The sequence below is a fragment of the Amblyomma mixtum genome, chromosome 3 (genome assembly GCF_055824585.1).
Source record: "Amblyomma mixtum isolate Tamu chromosome 3, ASM5582458v1, whole genome shotgun sequence".
NCBI classification, from domain to species: Eukaryota; Metazoa; Arthropoda; class Arachnida; order Ixodida; family Ixodidae; genus Amblyomma; species Amblyomma mixtum.
This window is the reverse complement of record NC_143014.1, coordinates 271,510,573-271,530,945: the sequence shown is the minus strand read 5'-3', so window position 1 is coordinate 271,530,945 and position 20,373 is coordinate 271,510,573. Positions and strand designations below refer to the sequence as shown.

Sequence of the window (20,373 nt, the reverse complement as noted above, 5' to 3'; positions counted from 1 at the left end):
CAAAGTGAAAAAGTGCGAAAGGTAATTCACAAATATAAGGCTATCACTGCATTCAGAATTTATCACAAAGCAACAAAACAAACCACTTCAAAATCTTTTCTACGCTTTCAGCGAGCAGGCGATCAGGAGAAACAAAAATTTGGGAAAACCTGGCATTTTCACATAGATTTCGACCAGTTTCTTTATAGCCAAGTATCAAAGGAATCCCACTCTCTTGGCCAAAGAGCCCAGTCCATACAGCAGCAGGCTTCAGAGATTCATCTGTCTCCAGGAAATCGGCGTAAAAGGACGAGGGGTCCACCTCCATGGCTCAAAGACTACCATTTCAAAAGTGTCTGGTAGGGTATGTGTAATAAGGCAGCTTCCCTTGAAATACAAGTGTGCAGGTAGTTTCATTGTGAAACTGATGGCGTTGTGGTATTGTCTTTAGTGCTTGAAGTTTCCTAGTGTACTGTGCAGTCTGCAATTCACTCTGAACTGTCACATTATTAGACCAAACTTTCTTGAGATGCACCATCATCATCAGCCTGAATACGCCCAATGCAGGGCAAAGGCCTGTCCCATATCTCTCCAATTAACCCTGTTTTTTGCCTGTTGCGGCCACCGTATCCCTGCAAACTTCTTAACCTCAACCGCCCATTTGACTTTCTGCCACCCCCTGCTATGCTTGCCTTCTCTTGGAATCCACTTCGTTACCCGTAAGGACCAGCGGTTATCTTGCCTTTGCATTACATTCCCTGCCCAAGCCAGTTTCTTCCTCTCGACTTCGACAAGGGTGTCATTAAACCGCATTTGTTCCCTCACCCACTCTATCAGTTTCTAACATTTAACATTACACCTATCATTTTTCTTTCCATAGCTCACTGTGTTGTCCTTAACCTAAGTTGAACCCTCTTCGTTAGCCTCCATGTTTTTGCCCCATAGGTGAGTACTGGTTAGATACAGCTCTTGTATACTTTTCTCTTGAGGGACATTGGTAAACTGCCATTCATGATCTCACAGAACCTGCCATATGTGCTCCACCCCCTTCTTATCTTTCTAGTTATTTTTCTCTCATGATCCGGATCAGCGGTCACTACCTGTAGACATATTCCCTTACTACTTCCAGCACCTCTCTACCAGTTGTGAACTGCCATTTTCTTGCTAGACTGCTCAACAGTACTTTAATTTTCTGCATGTTAATTTTTAGACCCACCATTCTGCTCTGCCTGTCTAACTCACTGATCATGCTTTGCAGTTCACGTCCTGAGTGACTCAGCAAAGCAACATCATCAGCGAAATGCAAGTTAGGTGTTCTCCATTAACTCTTATCCCAACTGTTATGGTAGCTGTACAGTCATTATAGATATCGTCCAATATTCGAACATAAATCTCTTCTACACCCTGATTCCGCAATGCCTGCATGAAAGCTGAGGTTTGCACTAAGTCAGTGCTTTCTCGTAATCAATGAAGGCTATATATAGGGGTTGGTTATATTCAGTGCTGACTCTAGTACTCTATAGTGCTGACTGATAGTGTGAATATGGTGTATCCTTTAAGAAAGCCTGCCTGATCATTTGGTTGATTGAAGTCTTATGTTGTCCCGACTCTATCAGAGATTACCTTAGTAAATACCTAGGCAACGGACAGTACGCTGATCGCTCTGTATTGAGATGCATGCTCCATTAATTTTTTTTTGTCATGAGGGGAATTTCATGTCCCCTTTAAAGGACCTAACAGTCTGCTGTCCTAAGACATAAAAAAACGTGGCTGCTCAGCTAGCAGCTATCACTGATCTGGGGACACCCAGCAAGAGTAGCCGCTCCCCCCCCCCCCCTCCCCCCCGGGATGAAGGAAAAGCGTCGAGGTGTCTTGGATGCATTGCACATTGATGACAAGTATGAGCATGTGTTGGAAGTGTGTGTGCTGTTACATGTGGCAGTACCGGCATGAGTAAATTCAATGCAGCATTAATTGCGAGCATTCAGTGTTGCAATTAGCAAATGTGTGTGAAAAATTGTACGCAATTTTCATGCTATTTGTCAAGTGCTGGGTTGGGTTTGAATTGTAGGCATGTGTTTCCTTCCTATGAGTTGGGTATGCTTGATTATTCGGACTTTTTCGCGGCACCGCGACATGGCCCATAGAGTGTGTAAGAGCGCTTGAAATTTCGGACGCACCGCAACTGACCACACGATTTTTCGGACCTCGTTCGCACTCGCCGCCAGTACTCAAGCCGTCATATAATACAGTGGACCCACATTAACTCAAACTGCAGGAGAGATCGAAAACTTGATCAAACAAAACGAAATTCAAGCTTAAAGGGAGGCTCTTGCGACGCTGAAATTCTGCGCGAGTCGGCACATTGCGCTCGCGTGTTTTCGAATTCGTGCTGTTCTTGAATACGGAACGCGTATACGATCGCGGAGGCTACGCGCACGCCGTGGCCTCCGCGATCGAAGCATGCTTTGGGCGCGCCGCCGAAGCAGGTCGGCGCGCGCCGTGGCCTCTGCGATCTGCTCCGGCGCCGCGCCTTTCGCGGAGGCCACGCGCGCGCACAGGAGCTTCCAAGGCCGTTATCATCATCATCATCAATTTTTTTTTTCCGCCGCATATTTTCGTTAATCACATCGGCATCACTATCGCCAGCTCCAGCCCTTTGTTAAAGTGAACTAGAATACTTTGTGGCGTGTTAGCTTGGAGCAATACGTTTCTAGATAAAGACGCCGGTGAGCCAGGAGCAGAGCGGCCCCACGCGATCGCCGTCTAGGCGGTGGCGCTGCGGTCGCTTTAGGATGAGCGCGTCGTCTGCTACTCCCAGCTCAACGTTTTTAGATAATATTATCAACATAAACTATATATGAGGAGAAAAGCGGTACGTCATGTTTCTCTAAACCGCGGAAAGAAGGGCTTCCAGTTTTTTGCGATATGTACAGCCAAAAACTCAACCTCGAGCATCCTGCCCTCACGCACCCCAGACCACGGTGGAAGAAACAGACTTCCACCGTGCCCCAGACGTAGAGCGCACGCGGACTTCGCAATTCGTAGATGAGCGCTGCTAGTAGCAGCCGCCCCCGGCGCAGACGATGCGAGGCGCGAGCTAACGTTATTCGCGCAGCAAACTGTGACCAAGTGCAGCCAATGGTGAAGAGAAATCGTGGCCTCTGAGATTAAGCGCAATGTTCAAGTACCGATGCTGGAGCTGGTCACGGAGGCCATGGGGAAACAAACGCGGTACTCCCACCACCCGAGAGATGGCGCTCGCATCTCTTCGAGATTTTTGAGATGAAATCGGCGACAGAAAGGGGCCGCATACTCGGAGCAAGTTTTCCAACTGTCTTTATCTAGAAACGTTGGGAGCTTCCAAGGCCGTTGGCTTGGAGGAAGGAAAATGTGTCTGAGCATGGAGCGTGTCAGCACGTTCGCCGTAATAGTTGTGATTGTGGCTGTCGCGTGCTGCCGCCGAGCTTCGCAGTTTTAGCGCGATGGGCAAGCACCTGAAGCTACACGGCTGGGAGTTAGCTTTCGAACACGGTAAGCGTGCGGCGGGCAGGAAATTCGACGTGGCCGAGGAGTGCGTCCGATAATGGTGCAACCAGAAGGATGCATTTAGAAACACAAGCTGCAAAGAGCGCGCTTTCCGAGGCAAGCCGTGCGAGTTTCCCGAACTGGAAGAAGAGCTGCTCCTCTGTGTGACGGAATTTCGGAACAGCGACGCGTTGACAGCGGACAGCGTTGACAGCGGACGTGCTGCGCGACTTCTTTTGGGATGTGCGTGCACCAGAGCACAGCACCAGCTCAAGAGTCGAAATACTCCGCGAGTGACGAGTGAACGTAGAATAAATGTCGCTCATTCCCTGGTTGGTGTGTTTTTACTTAAAAGAATTTTTTTTCGCACATCGCGTGTATGGGCCGCACCCCCCAAAAATGGCCCTCGAATCTGGAGAAAAAAAAAGTGCGGTCCTTATACGCGTTTATACGGTATGTCGCACGGCGAAATATCGTGAGGAGCTTTAGAATGTGTGCAATACAATTGGCCGCTTTCTGCGGCGTACTGGTAATAATAAGTTCGTGATTTTTTCGGTGGAATTTGATTTTCCGGACTGCCCAATTTTTCGGTCGTTTTCGCGGTCTCTAGATAGTCCGAAAAATCGGTCGTCGACTGTAAATGTTATATAGTTGGTTTCAGTTTATGGTTTATGGTTTAGTGGCATGTCTTGTGTCCGTGTTGTGTATGCAAGTAACTGAATGTCATGTGATGACAATCAGGCTAACTACACACACCCACTGCAGGGCAACAGCCTCTACCATATCTCTCCAATTGACTCGATTTCTTGCAAACAGTGGCCACGCTATCCCCACAGGTTTTGTAATCTCATCTGCCCATCTAACTTTCTGCCATTGCCTGCTACATTTGCTTTCTACCGGAGTCCAGTCAGTTGCCCTTAGCGACCGTTAGATATCTTGCCTTTGCTTTACATGGCCTCCCCATGCCTATTCCTTCTCGATTTCGACTAGAATGTCATTAACTTGCATTTGTTCCCAGACTCAGTCTACTTACTTCCCAGCATTGCACCTATAATTTTCTTTTTCGTACCTTCCTGCATTGTCCTCAATGCAAGTTAAATCCTTTTTCGTTACCCTCCAAGTTTTTGCTCTAGTGAGTACTATTAAGATACAGCTGTTACATACTTTTCTCTGAGAGCACGCCAAATACACTCCATCCTACTCTTATTCTTCCTAGTTATTTCATTCTCATGATCAGGGTCTGCAGTCACTATCTGCCATAGTAGACATATTCCCTACCAATTCCAGCACTTTGCTACGAAATGTAAACTGCTGTTTCCTTCCAAGACTGTTAAACATTACTTAGGTTTTCAGCATATTAATTTTAGACACACTGTTTTGCTTTGCCTATCTACAACATTGATGCTTAGCAATTCAGCCAATTAATGGCCTTAGCAAGGAAATGTCTCAATGAATCGCAGAACACTAAGATAATGTCCGTTAGTTGTTTTCCCTGAATGTTACCATTTCAGGTCTCACAATAATTCTTGCATGCAAGTGAATAGCAATGGAGAGATTGTGTCTCATTGTGTACCATCATTCTTTACTGCTTTCTCTATGGAGGCCTATTTTGTCGCACAACCACTGTAAATATCTTGCAGTACTTTCACATATGCCTCCTCTGCACCTTGGTTCCACAATGTCTTGATGACTGCTGACATTTTGACTGCCAGTTAACGGTTAGCTTTCTCAAAATATATGATTGCTATATAAAGGGGTTGGTTATTTTCAGTGCATTTCTCTATCAGCTGGTTGATAGTGTCATCATCATCATCATCATCATCAGCCTGACTACGCTCACTGCAGGGCAAAGGCCTCTCCCATGTCTCTCCAATTAACCCTGTCCTTCGCCAGTTGCTAGTGATACCAGTTGCTAGTGTAGACATGATCTATTGTCAAGTAGTGTTATTGAGTGTTGTGCAGTACATGGCCACAAACCATGGTATCCTATGGGAATACTTTGCTCAACGTACACCCTTCACCTTCAAGCCTTGTCTAAGTTCTGGGATCTATCCCGAAGCCCCGTGCTGCAAGACGCATGCTTGCTTGCAAGTAGCTCACTACAGTGGTAACAGCAGTGCAATACTAGAATTTTTCCATGCAACTCTTGGCAAAACGGGCAGTAAAAGACATAAAAAATCGAGTGGCAAAAATTATGGTCAGTCTGTCCAGGCGAAGCAAAAATGCCCATATGAAAAACGGATGCAAAGAATGAGAAAGAGCCCTTGTTTTGCTGTAATTTATAAAGCGAATAAGTAAGCTGGATAGCGGTGTGACCAGATATGAATAGAGTGTTTCAACGCTAAACACGCATCATAAAATGGTTCCCTCGGTTAAACCGCTGTATAGGCATGACCAAAATACAGAGCACACTTTGGCATGCTACTTTCATGCATTTCACAGTCTGCTTTCAGCACTCACGCCAGCTAGGCTGTGTGTTGTATTTTTTTTATGGCCGCACTGGAGCTTGCACCGAATGTTTAAAATGACTGATAATAACACTTAAGGAATTCGAGTTCGGACAACACTTGCGGCCGAACGCATATTCAAACCATAGTAAGCAGTGCAAATGCATCCCGCAGTTGTCGGCATGCCACCAAAGAAGGATTATTTCCTCTTTTCTAAAGCACTCACGTTAACATAGCCGCCACAACCACCATCATAGTTGCTTGCAATCAATCCTCTCAGCGCTGTAATTCTGAATCAGCAGCTGTGTAACAGTAGCTACTCTTGCTGAATACTCGACAAGTCCACGACACCTTTTGCTGTTAACCAGAGAAGTTGATGATAAAGCTCTGTGTCGCTACTGCTACGCCATATTTGTATTCGTTTACCAGATTTGTGCTAGGTTTGTGGCTAGTCTTAGCCGTCCACAGGTACAGATGTGCAAGTTGGCAATGCGAAAGTGCATTTTTTTTTAAGTGATTCAAAAATGGCCTTATATTATTGAACAACACAACTTGAGGCCCACTACAAGGTTTTTGCATTTCTCTGATGCGATAAACTGGTTATTGCCATTACCTTTAAATGAGTGCGATCCTTGGAAGGCGATAAGAAAAAAAATTAGCGATTTTTCTTCGAATATGCTTGCTGAGCAATGCAGCACTAGCCTGTAACATTTATGACAATTTTACAGGTCTAAATTAACAGCTGGTGCATTTGTGCTCCTCGAATTCTGCAAGTACTTTGGCCGTGACCTCCAGGTCATTTCGGTAAAACTGCTAAGAAAAGCAGATTGATTTATGTAGCAAAAGTCTGGTGCCGTTCATAAAGCTAATTTCCAGAAAACCACTGTTAGTTCCTAGGTGACACCGAGTGTTGCTGCGTAAAATGTGACTAACGTGATGTAGCCAGCGAGGAGGGACGAGGCGTAGCCTGCACAGTGTCACTTAGTTTATTAGGTGTAACTGTCCAATGCCAAATGAAACAAACAGCAAAAATGGGTGTCCTCGCATGCTCCATCTGGTGGTAAGGCAACAAACTGTCGACAGGGGTGGAAGCAGGCACCAGCTTTTTGGAGCAGGCACGGGAGCACCAAAAGTCTTATTTTGGAGCAGCTTTGGAGTAGCAAAAGTCTTATTTTGGAGCAACTTTGGAGCAGCAAAAGTCCCATTTTGGAGCAACTTTGGAGCAATTTGTAGGCCATTTCAGAGCACTTTTGGAGCAGGCTGGTGACATTTAAATGCGACTGAAGGCAATTTTGTTTGCAACTTGTCCAAAAACTGCATAAATATTGATCATCAATCCTACAGGCCAGAATTCTTTAAAAGCACTGCAATTGTTCTAAAGATAATTGCTAGAGTTCATAAAAAAAATAGACATGTGGCAGCTGCTACAAACAGTAGTTGCAGTAAATTAGCCGTTATCAATTTCAGTTCCGAAAAAAAAGAAAACAACATAACGGCAACAGTTCGTCAAAACCATCAAAAGAGTGCAGCAGAATCTTGAATATACTATGTCAGGACTGAAAAAAAAAGAATCAATACCTGCCAACCGGTGGATTTTAAATTCGGAAAATTGCCGCAGCTAAACCAACAAGAAGGTACTCACGTAATTTGCACCCTCGCGTAAATGCGCACCAAGAATTTATTACCCAAGCGTATATGAAAAAAAAAATGCACCAGCGTGCATGCGGGTGCATGCAAGGCAGGCTGTGGAAAATCGGCGCGAACGCATTGCTGTGTATGGCTGCGAAAGGTGTGAGTAGCAAGGGGACGCCAGCCGCACTGCTGTGAAGATGTAACCCCGTAACTGGCCACGCCAAGCCAAAGCAACGTCAACAGTGTGCGAGGTATGAGCACGACGGTACCTCGCACGACGGGTAGTAAGCCCGATGTCCATTTCCTGGCAGCTCCACGTGTAAGAAGTTCGTAATTCGTTTGTTAAATTGGCTCCGGTAAATAAAATTATATTTGTGGGCTGTTTACCCGTTCCACTCGTACTGGCAGTCGCTTTCCAGGACAAAATGTCGGGAATCCTAAACAACCGAACCATTGTCGGTTCGGTCTGCCGCTATTCAGCCGGTCCTATCGAGAGGACGCTGTTTTAGTGCCGTTTATCTCCAGAGTTTTTCCTTCCTCCAAGAGCGAACCCAACTGTCGATGCCAATGTGGTTGCGTCCGTTTCGCAGCGAGCGCCCAGTGTTGCCCAGCCGACAATAACACTCGGCTAAATTTGGCTCTGTATACTTGCAATAAGCGTAAATTGCCGTTTAGGTGCAGCTTGCCGCAGGAGATCAAATTGGCGCAGCATGGCGCAATTGGCGCAGCACTTCCACCCGTGTCGAGAAAACAAGCCATCTGATGGTGGCTTGTTTTCACACTGCACGTTTGAAGTAAATGCAAGAGATAGCTTTAGTTTGCAGCCATAGTTTCGGAGGCTGCACGCAGCCCTCACTTCATCAGGGTAAAATGAAGAGTTACACATAGGCTCACGTAACCTGCAAGGCTGTAAACATGGTGCAGGCACTGCAAGGCGTAATACTGACTTCAAAGAGGTCAAAGGAACAGCCGGGTCTCCATGGCAGCCTTAGAGCTAAAATCTCATAGTTGAGGTGCAGTTCATACTGCATGTGTCCTCAAATGCTTCCATTGACAACTTCTCCAAAAGGTGCACCTCCACCAGCTATCTTCATATGTTTGGTCGTACCCATGCTTCTAATTTTTTCTTATGTTCACCTCTAACACCCAGTTTCCAATATATCATTCATCCCTCATTATGCAACCATGCCAATGAAGCATTAACTTGTGTCGATTCACACCTGCATTTGCCACCATAACCATGCACCCTATTATTATCTCAATTTATCATAGTCACTCCACAGATCTAAGATTCTATCTTTATCAAATTGGTGCATCAAGTAGTCCTCTGTGCCCGACATGTGGTGTGTGGAAGGATCTTTAACACTTGATCTGTTGCTGCCAAATCTTCAATCCCCATCACAAGGCACTGTTAAGTGCTTTAGGACTCCGTCAGGACAGATCGGTGCACCAGGAGCATGTCCTTGGACCCTGGAGTGGTGCGGCTTCGGCTGCGAAAGGGATAAAAGCATTCTTAGTTTTTCTTAGGGACATGGGTTCAGTGGACACCATTTGACAATCATGTGTTTGTGAGTGCATGAGTGTTGACTATGCTTGATGCCACCTTTCTTTTTTTCCTTTTTTCTCTTTTTCACCCTCCTCTTTCACCCTCATCTGAAGTAGCATGCTAGGCTAATAACCAGGCAGACCTCTCCTGTATTCATTAAAGTCTCTCTCTCTAAGTATTCCCAGCTGACATAATACGATAAATACGTCATACTCACAGTATATCACGAAACTACAATTGCACATTGCACCACCCTTGTTTCTTTGAGGAGCTGGATAAATTTATGAGCAGGTACTGTGAACTAGCAATTCATTTTGAAAAAAAAACATCTGTAGCCAAATAGGAAAACCTAAAAATATTGAAATTTTCAACTCTTGTCATACAACAAAGTGACTGCAAACACAAAGCATAGTATAAAAATGTGCATCTACATGAAGAAGCACCAACATAAAGTTGACAATTCATGCCACATAAAAAATTTTACTTCCATAAACACAAGTTCTCAAATTTGCACACTGTCCTCACAAGACACACATTTCAGTTTACCTCCAACTATAACTATCTAAAAGCATGTCAAGACATTTAAAGTTTGAATAAGCTAATGAAGTCCCGGAACATGTGCTTGATTTATTTGTGTAACACCCCCAGCATTTTGCACCTTTTGAAAACAAGCAAACACAGAAGTACTGCAGCTGTCAATTTCGGCACATGACACATGACAGGGAACAAATCATAGCATAAAAATGTTTACATGCATGAAAGAGCAGCAATACGAAGTTGATAAATTACACGAAGCGCGAGGTCCCATTTCTACACAAAGATGTTCTAAACCCACAATGGTAGCACCAGCCATACATTTCAGTTTACTACAATAACTAAGTTTTTAAAGGATGTCGAACCATTCAAGTTTTACTAAGCTTACACAAGTCAGAAACATCTTAACAAACCCAACATTCTGCTTTTTTTTTAAGCAACCAAGGAAGGGAATAGTGCAGTTTGTCCATCTTGGGGACAAACAGTTTGTCCATCAGCAAGTCATTCGCACACATCTATTGGTTTCTTTGACCGTGCTCCGTGAAACCCACGATGTTGCACTTCTCACCGCATGCTTCCTGGTGAGCATGTACTAATTCGAGAACTTGCAAAAGTGGACCCGGTGCATGCCCAAAGCAGTTCTTCCAAATTGCCTTCAGCTGTGGGAGCGACGGTGCAAAACGGCTTGCAAGTGCAGTTCTGTGTGCTGCAATAATAATAAAATAATATATATATAAACAGTTATCATAGGTGTGACTGTGGCCACTATCGCACAATGGGCATGGCATTGGGGTCGGCGTGCTGCCGTGAAATGCCTCCAGTAGCAGCCCATATCCCCGAGAGTGCACAGTGCATTACAAGCAGCAACATGTTTGTGCAATGGTGCCTTAACATCTGTGCACTACAACTTGCATACTTTGCACTGCTGGAAGGCAGGCCGGCCCTCGTCAACGCACCAGAGATCCACGGTAATTGGATGTTGCATGTTCAATCATATATACTAGAGGCACTTGATTTGTTGCCATGCTTCACTCCTGTATGAGCTTCAATGGTGACATTTGTGTCTCGTCTCTTGCATTAAACTCCACATTTGTCATTGATCTTCAAACCTAGCTTAACAGCCATTGGCTTGCACCAATACCGGTTTGAATGCAGCCAGCATCACATGAACTAAGTTTTCAAGTTTGAGCACAGTGGTTGGAATTTTGGCAATTCTGACAGCAAAGCTCTAGAAAGTGAAAATACAGCTTCCAACACAATATCGCTACATACTCTCTTACTGTTAATATATCTAGCCTGGCACCTCAGTTGAGGCACTTGCCACTGATATTGAACAACTAATGGAAAAATGAATTCAGGGTTGTGTGACTACGTAACAGCGTTTTTCTGTGTTTTGCACATCACCATCATGACGCAGTGACTATTTTTTGCAGTTGTTACAGGTACACAGCCTACCGACAGTTTGTAAGATGGATTTCGCATCGCCTTGGGAGAAGGAATCGTAGAGATCTTTCAAGCTGTATCGTGGCAAACATCAGAAATGCTTTCCCTGCATAGCGATACTGTGGGTTTCGCTACCCAGAATAAATCAGTGTTTCATATTAGCAAAACATACTGAACTGTGCCCACTGAAGTCAACAAGGTGTACAGTCATTCATTTCACATCAAAACGCAAGGCAGAACATGAACTACAGGTAAAAAAAAAAAGTATACATTAGACTGAATTATCACAAGTGATATTTCGAACAAATGTGTACTTTGTATAGATACACATATACATATTTTGGGCTGGCCTAGCTATACATATAACATATGCATGAAACGCTGCCTTCAACGATACAAATGCCCGAAATTCACACCGCATAACAGGGTTTGTACCTGTGTTAAAATATCAGATTGCTCTGTAATCACTATGAATGAATACATGCATTTGCATACGCAATAGTAAAATGGCAGAACAGCTATACCTGCATTAGCTCCTATGCATAAACAGTGACTCTGGCCGGGCCAGTTTGTACCAATCATATGCTGGTACAGTGACAGACGTCACTATAGAATGGACTTCCTCAGTTGTATGCACTTTTTGCAAAATCCTGAGAAGTTTGGTTTGGTTTCGTTTATTGGAGTTTAATGCCCCAAAGCGACTCAGGCTATGAGGGACACCGCAGTGAAGGGCTGTACTGGGCAGTGACATCGCACAGTACACGGGCCTCTAGAATTCCCCTCCATTGAAATTCAGCCACCGTGGCCACGATCGAACCCGCGTCTTTCGGGCCAACAGTTGAGCATCGTAACCACTGAGCCACCACAGCGGGGAAAATTCCTGAGAAGTGCTACCCTAGTTAACTCAATGCATGTGCAGCAAAGCTTTAGCACTGCTCAGTGCATGAAATAAAGCCCATATACTGCGTCAGGATGCATGCTTTGCCTTCTGCAAAGCACTGATTATTATGTCAGCATGTCAATATCCGTGATATCCAGACAAACCAGTTTCATTGAATGAACCCTCTCCCACTGCTGTCCTTTTTTCTCCCATTTGCTCACCTCTGTGCCCGTTGTGCACACATACTAAAAGAACCCACTATTAGCAAAGCATAGAAAATTAGTGAATCACTTATTCTCGTTCTGCAAGGTAGTTTTATCATGGGAAGTAGCGGGGCCAGTTGGTTCATTTTTCAACTTAAAACAGTGCGCAGGGACAGGACACAGTCAAGAAACACACAGACACAGCACTGACTGACAACTGAGGAATTTACTGCTTTGCTTGCAATAAATACAGAAATTATCGTCTAAAATACAAAGAAAGCCTTGAAATCGTCATTTTGTCACTTCTGTCGTCATTGCTTGTCCAGATAACCCATTTCTTTTTTCGTCAACGTTAGTGATGGTGTGCTTACGCAGGTGGAACGATTCTTCTGAATGATGAACGCTTCGTATATCTCTCGCATGAGCTTTCGGGGGTATCTTCTCAGAATCTTGCAGCGTCGAAAGTGTGGAATGCATTCGCAGTCCGACACGTGTCCCGCTAGCTTGCTGCCATATCCTTTTTCGATGTTGCCGACGTGTTCCATGAGACGTATGTTGACGCAGCGTCCTGACTGCCCGACATATGACGCCCCGCATGACAAGGGGATCTTATAAACTACATCACTGTCGCATTCGGTGAATTTGTCTTTGTGCTTTGTTTTACAACGTGCTGTTTTTTCAGCGCCTTGGTTGACCATTTTGCACAACTTGGATAATTTGCTGGGCGCATTGAAAACTAAGTCCACTCCAGCTCGCGCCACCACTTTCTTTAGTGCGTGGCTGACACCGTGGACATATGGCATGACGGCTACCTTCCGCTCTACTTTTTGAGGCTTCTTGGGGTTCGGTCGCCGGAACTCTTTCAGTAACTTGAAGCCAAGGCTACAGATGAGGTCGTCCGGGAAACCAGCTTCACGTAACCGTGTCAGCTGTGTCTGGACGCTTTGCTGCTGACGGTGAATGCAGGATCTATTCACGGCACTCCTCAATGCGCCTGTGGCCACAGCTCTTTTTACCAGTTTCGAGTGCGCCGATGAATATGGTAGCAGGCCTTTTTTTGACCGCGGTGCATAACACCAGCACAGATGGGCTTCTTCGACGAATAGTCGTAGATCAAGGAACTGAAGCTGATTCTCCGTCGGTAATTCTTTGGTCAGTTCAAGGTCAGCAAGACCTTCACAGAAGATCTTGAAGATGCCGTCGACAACGTCCTTGTGCTGCTCCTTGTTTGGAAGCTTGTGGATAACAAGGAAGTCGTCCACAAACCGGAATGTCCTCACGACAGTGGTATTAGCCAGAGTTTCTTGTAGTTGACGGTCTCGGCGAGCTAGCAGAAGGTCACTGAGAATTGGTGCAACGCACGAACCAATGCATACGCCTTGCCGTTGGATGTATAGGTCATCATTATGCTTTACAAATGTCGAACGTAGATAGAAGGCCAGCAACTCAAGGAATCTATCCGCATTGATTCCGCATTCATTCTGGAACCTTACAGTTCCCATGGCATCGATTCCTTCTCTCACTGTCTCAAACAAGGCAGCATGTGGCAGAGTGTAATAAAGATCTTTGATGTCTATTGAGAAGACACTCACTTTTTCCTGGCAGCCGTTCATGAGAAATGCGGAAACTTCTTCTGCCTTCTTGACAAGGAAAGGGTCTTCGACGGCGAGGAAGGAGAGCGATTCTTGCAGGTATCGTCCCAAGGGTTGCTGCCACGTTCCTCTTTCAGACACAATTACTCTGAAAGGGCAGTCATCTTTGTGGGTTTTTGCCGTGAAGAAGGCATTCAGGCATAAGCCCTCACTGTTCTTCACAGCTAGTCCTAGTTTTGTCAAGTTGTTGGCTTCACACAGTTTTAGGGCTTCGTTCCTTACTTTTTGGGGTTTAATCTTGTTCAGTTTGCGGAAGTTCTTTGCGATGGCCTGGCTTGCCTTCTCGCCAAAGGAAGCTGACGACATGACGACAAATCCTCCTTCTTTATCCGACAATAGAAGGCTGAGGTCCGCCTCCTGTAAAGACTTGGCCGTCTTGTCAAGGCGTGGAAAGGCTCTTTTCTTCGAGGCTCGACTTAAAACGTCTACCCCTTCGCTTATGCACCTGCTTACTTCTTCATCATCTCCTTTGCCGGCACTACTCCTCAAAAAGGAGAGCAGCTGAACTTTGTCCAGACGAGGTTCCATGCAAAACTTCGGTCCCAGTTCAAGCACTTGGCTTGCCTGGAGAGGCACTTGCGTGTTTCCAAGGACATGGAGTGTCTGCTTCGGAGGGGAGCGAGTGCCCTGTTTTGGAATTGATGCCAACACCTTTTTCCACAAAAAGTCCGTTACCTGTGACGCCGTCCGAAGGGCTAATTGCAGCCTTCTGGCCCCGCCGTCAGGCGGCGATTCTCGAAGGCAAGCGATCTTGAGGCAATCTTTGAAATATTCCACTTGGTGCCAGGCCTCCGAACGGAGCAACCGGCACAGCCTGATGCCATGCTTGCTTGAAGGAGGTAGTGGTCCTACCAACCATTGTAGGTCAGGCGGAATGTATCGATGCTTGATGGAATAAGAGTAAAAGCAAGCTCTGCCTGCTCTTCCTGCTCAGCCTGCTCTTCCTTGGTCGTAGCAGCAACGTGCAGAGCTCGCTTTTACTCTTATTCCATCAAGCATCGATACATTCCGCCTGACCTACAATGGTTGGTAGGACCACTACCTCCTTCAAGCAAGCATGGCATCAGGCTGTGCCGGTTGCTCCGTTCGGAGGCCTGGCACCAAGTGGAATATTTCAAAGATTGCCTCAAGATCGCTTGCCTTCGAGAATCGCCGCCTGACGGCGGGGCCAGAAGGCTGCAATTAGCCCTTCGGACGGCGTCACAGGTAACGGACTTTTTGTGGAAAAAGGTGTTGGCATCAATTCCAAAACAGGGCACTCGCTCCCCTCCGAAGCAGACACTCCATGTCCTTGGAAACACGCAAGTGCCTCTCCAGGCAAGCCAAGTGCTTGAACTGGGACCGAAGTTTTGCATGGAACCTCGTCTGGACAAAGTTCAGCTGCTCTCCTTTTTGAGGAGTAGTGCCGGCAAAGGAGATGATGAAGAAGTAAGCAGGTGCATAAGCGAAGGGGTAGACGTTTTAAGTCGAGCCTCGAAGAAAAGAGCCTTTCCACGCCTTGACAAGACGGCCAAGTCTTTACAGGAGGCGGACCTCAGCCTTCTATTGTCGGATAAAGAAGGAGGATTTGTCGTCATGTCGTCAGCTTCCTTTGGCGAGAAGGCAAGCCAGGCCATCGCAAAGAACTTCCGCAAACTGAACAAGATTAAACCCCAAAAAGTAAGGAACGAAGCCCTAAAACTGTGTGAAGCCAACAACTTGACAAAACTAGGACTAGCTGTGAAGAACAGTGAGGGCTTATGCCTGAATGCCTTCTTCACGGCAAAAACCCACAAAGATGACTGCCCTTTCAGAGTAATTGTGTCTGAAAGAGGAACGTGGCAGCAACCCTTGGGACGATACCTGCAAGAATCGCTCTCCTTCCTCGCCGTCGAAGACCCTTTCCTTGTCAAGAAGGCAGAAGAAGTTTCCGCATTTCTCATGAACGGCTGCCAGGAAAAAGTGAGTGTCTTCTCAATAGACATCAAAGATCTTTATTACACTCTGCCACATGCTGCCTTGTTTGAGACAGTGAGAGAAGGAATCGATGCCATGGGAACTGTAAGGTTCCAGAATGAATGCGGAATCAATGCGGATAGATTCCTTGAGTTGCTGGCCTTCTATCTACGTTCGACATTTGTAAAGCATAATGATGACCTATACATCCAACGGCAAGGCGTATGCATTGGTTCGTGCGTTGCACCAATTCTCAGTGACCTTCTGCTAGCTCGCCGAGACCGTCAACTACAAGAAACTCTGGCTAATACCACTGTCGTGAGGACATTCCGGTTTGTGGACGACTTCCTTGTTATCCACAAGCTTCCAAACAAGGAGCAGCACAAGGACGTTGTCGACGGCATCTTCAAGATCTTCTGTGAAGGTCTTGCTGACCTTGAACTGACCAAAGAATTACCGACGGAGAATCAGCTTCAGTTCCTTGATCTACGACTATTCGTCGAAGAAGCCCATCTGTGCTGGTGTTATGCACCGCGGTCAAAAAAAGGCCTGCTACCATATTCATCGGCGCACTCGAAACTGGTAAAAAGAGCTGTGGCCACAGGCGCATTGAGGAGTGCCGTGAATAGATCCTGCATTCACCGTCAGCAGCAAAGCGTCCAGACACAGCTGACACGGTTACGTGAAGCTGGTTTCCCGGACGACCTCATCTGTAGCCTTGGCTTCAAGTTACTGAAAGAGTTCCGGCGACCGAACCCCAAGAAGCCTCAAAAAGTAGAGCGGAAGGTAGCCGTCATGCCATATGTCCACGGTGTCAGCCACGCACTAAAGAAAGTGGTGGCGCGAGCTGGAGTGGACTTAGTTTTCAATGCGCCCAGCAAATTATCCAAGTTGTGCAAAATGGTCAACCAAGGCGCTGAAAAAACAGCACGTTGTAAAACAAAGCACAAAGACAAATTCACCGAATGCGACAGTGATGTAGTTTATAAGATCCCCTTGTCATGCGGGGCGTCATATGTCGGGCAGTCAGGACGCTGCGTCAACATACGTCTCATGGAACACGTCGGCAACATCGAAAAAGGATATGGCAGCAAGCTAGCGGGACACGTGTCGGACTGCGAATGCATTCCACACTTTCGACGCTGCAAGATTCTGAGAAGATACCCCCGAAAGCTCATGCGAGAGATATACGAAGCGTTCATCATTCAGAAGAATCGTTCCACCTGCGTAAGCACACCATCACTAACGTTGACGAAAAAAGAAATGGGTTATCTGGACAAGCAATGACGACAGAAGTGACAAAATGACGATTTCAAGGCTTTCTTTGTATTTTAGACGATAATTTCTGTATTTATTGCAAGCAAAGCAGTAAATTCCTCAGTTGTCAGTCAGTGCTGTGTCTGTGTGTTTCTTGACTGTGTCCTGTCCCTGCGCACTGTTTTAAGTTGGAAAAAGGTAGTTTTATTAGGAGCATTCACTAGACATGTTAGTGAATTACACTATGATGCATGCCACTGCTGCTGCAATAGCAGAACAAACTCGGAGTCTGTACAACAGAACGACCCCAAAACCAAATTCATTCCATTTCAGAATTTCCTGTCCATAATTGGCTGAAGCAATTTCCTGCTCCACATTTGCTCTTTATAAGTGCTTGAAGCCCAGGGCATGGCATCAATTCAACCAATGACAAAGGACAGGGAATCCATAGATAGAACACACTGTTGAAATAATTTTTATATTATACTGACAGACTTAAAAATGGAACCCACAAGAAAGTGCGATGCATTCAGCACTGAAGAAGGCAACTGCTAGCTGCATACATGTAGTGCTTAACCTTGACTACACTGCAGTAATGACATTTCCTTTATCCTGTATGAACCAGATACCTTCAGTTCGTAAAATACTCATAAAAAGCAGGAAGCATCCGACTAGCCATCTGTTGCAAGTCCTTGACACAACCAAAAATTCGCAACACAAAGAGCTCATAAGTGTGCTGCAGTGCAGGTGCTGGGAGCTCTACCACCAAATAAAGTTTAAGGTTGGGAGTAATTGCTGACTGACACCTACCTGAGCACAGCGTTACAGCAACAAAGCGGATTGGAATAACAGTGTTGCCAATTCAAATTGATCCACTCGGCCTCGCCCTGCCACCTGCTAGCCGTCCCAATTAGCCCACCTGGTAGGAGGAGGACAGGAAAGGCAAGGAGGTTAACCAGGCAATGCCCAGTTTGCTACCCTGCACATGGGGATGAGGATAAAGGAAGAGGAAGGGAAGAGCAGAACACTTGTGTCCGTGCAGCCATCAGTTCAACAAAGCACAGATCATCTAAAGTCTTTTGCTCAAGCCTGTGTATTTAGGTATTAGAAGAGTGCCTTGATGTTTTTTTCTCTAAGGATGAACTAGGCCAAGGACAGTTGAACTCAGACAGTGACCTATTCATGTGCGAAGGGCATGACCTTGAATGCTCTGGAGACATGCAAGTTATTCATGCATACGAGGTCTGTTAGAAAAGTATCCGACCTTTGGCCGAAGAAAAAAAAACTGGCATAACTGGAGCGTTGCAAGCCTAGTCACCTTGAAAGTAGTCTACTTGGGACTCCACACACTCCTCCCAGCGGTGCTGCCATTGGTGGAAGTATTCCGAAAAGGCCCCTTTCGGAATGGAGTTTAGCTCAGCTGTTGTTGCAGCCATAATGTCTTCTCTTGTCTGAAATCGCGCTCCTTTCAATGGCCTCTTGATTTTGGGAAACAGCCAGAAGTCGCAGGGGGCCATATCAGATGAGTAAATAGCCTGTTGAACTACAGGAGTCTGGTTTTTCGCCAAAAAAGTCTGAATCAAGTGCGAGGAATGTGCAGGAGCATTGTCGTGATGGATGCGCCACTTTACTGTTGACCTCAACTCCGGTTTCTTGCGCCGCACAGCGCTACGTAGGCGACGGAGGACATCCCTCTAGTACTCTTTGGTCATTGTTTGACCCTTTGGGGTGCGTACTCTTGGCGTGCCACACAGAGGGAGTCAAAGAGAGCAGTCAGCATCACTTTCACATTGCTGCACACTTGGCGGGCCTTCTTTGGTCTTGGTGACGTGGAATGCTTCAACTGTGACGACTGGGATTTGGTTTCCGGGTCATAACCGTACACCCAAGACTCGTCACCAGTGATTATGGTGTCGATGAAGTCGGGGTCACTGTTTGTGGAATCCAGCATGTCCTGTGAGACTTCAACACGAAGCTGGTTTTGCTCCACCCTGAGCAGCTTCGGCACGAATTTCGCTGCAACTCTCTCTATGGCCAAATCTTCGGTGATAACAGAATGTGCAGAAAAATTACTCATGTCCACCTCTTCCACAACTTCTCGGATAGTCACACGATGGTCTTGCATCACCACAGCGTTCACTTCGGCAATGACCTGGTCATTTCGGCATGTTGATGGCTGATCGAAGCGTGCCTCGCTCTCCACCGATGTGCGGCCATCTTTAAACCAATTTTACCACTGCTTAATCTTTGTGCTGCTCATAGCATCGTCACCGAAAGCCGTTTGAATATTCCGAATGGTTTCCACTTGGCTGTCGCCCAGTTTATGGCAAAATTCGATGCAGTAGCGCTGCTCCAGTCACTCCGCCATTTTCCTTGCAATAAAAAACCGACGAGAGCACTGTGCACTGCCTCACTCAAACGCAGCGTCCCAGCGACTGACGCTATCGGTAGGCGGGAAAAAATTCGTGCATGCACACGAAGGTTCAAGGTCAGCTGATGCAAGCGCGCTTGTTTTATATCCATCAGGTGTTCGCAAAAAAAAAAATAAAGTCGGATACTTTTCTAACAGACCTCGTATGTTTAAAATTGCAGGCACATATACTACAAGAATCCCAAAAAAAAGCACTCTGTATATCTCCAGCACTAGCCTGGTCAACGACCACCATGATTTTCCGCCCACAAATCTTAGGCAGCGACAGTGAAAAGCTTCTTTTTCATGAAGGTACAATGGTGCAAACGTTTACATGTGACAGGGAACAGTCTCTTTGGAAGACAATTTTGATGCAACGTGAACTGCCCAGATGATGAATCCCAAGAAATACGATGCCTTCTTTCGCTGCCTTCATGACTACAAGCAAACTTGCGTCCGTAATGCCATGTTGACATAACAAATGACGTCATAAGACTCCTTACTGAGCGGGATGAATGTCTACACAGCGATGCACTCATGCTCAGAGGTGGTCCTGAGTGACTCCAGGATAGCCGTATCGTAGATGTCTAGTGCTACAGTGCAGTAGTGATTTCGTCAGGCACGAAGGCCTCCAGCTGCACAGAGACAGCTTGGCTGTTAAGCTGCCTCATCTTATCCATTGGGTGCACATGGGCAATGAGGATAGTGTGCCTCATTGGTTGGCTTCAAGTCTTTACCGCGGACACACTGCCACCTCTTAGTTTGTAGAATGGCTGTCACAGTACAGCGGAGGTCAGGGCTCAATTATTGAACCAGGACATAATTTTATTCAAATGCAAAGCTTCCCAAGAAAGCTTTATAGCTTTCCTATGCAGCTGTATGGCTACACTCTGTAGGATGTCAATAAGCAACTACTTTCTAAGCAAA

General features: G+C 46.0%; 1 protein-coding gene across 1 annotated transcript in view; it reads right to left on the bottom strand.

Moving 5' to 3' along the window:
* Positions 1-6,922: 6,922 nt before the first annotated feature.
* LOC149354755 (uncharacterized) overlaps positions 6,923-20,373 on the bottom strand; it is a 67,230-nt gene continuing 53,779 nt past the window's right edge. The window contains exons 11-13 of the mRNA XM_089583506.1: positions 17,847-17,955; positions 10,235-10,372; positions 6,923-9,076 (exon numbers count right to left, since the gene is read on the bottom strand). The gene's annotated coding sequence lies outside the window, so the exon portion shown is untranslated. The remainder of the gene's footprint in view (positions 9,077-10,234; positions 10,373-17,846; positions 17,956-20,373) is intronic.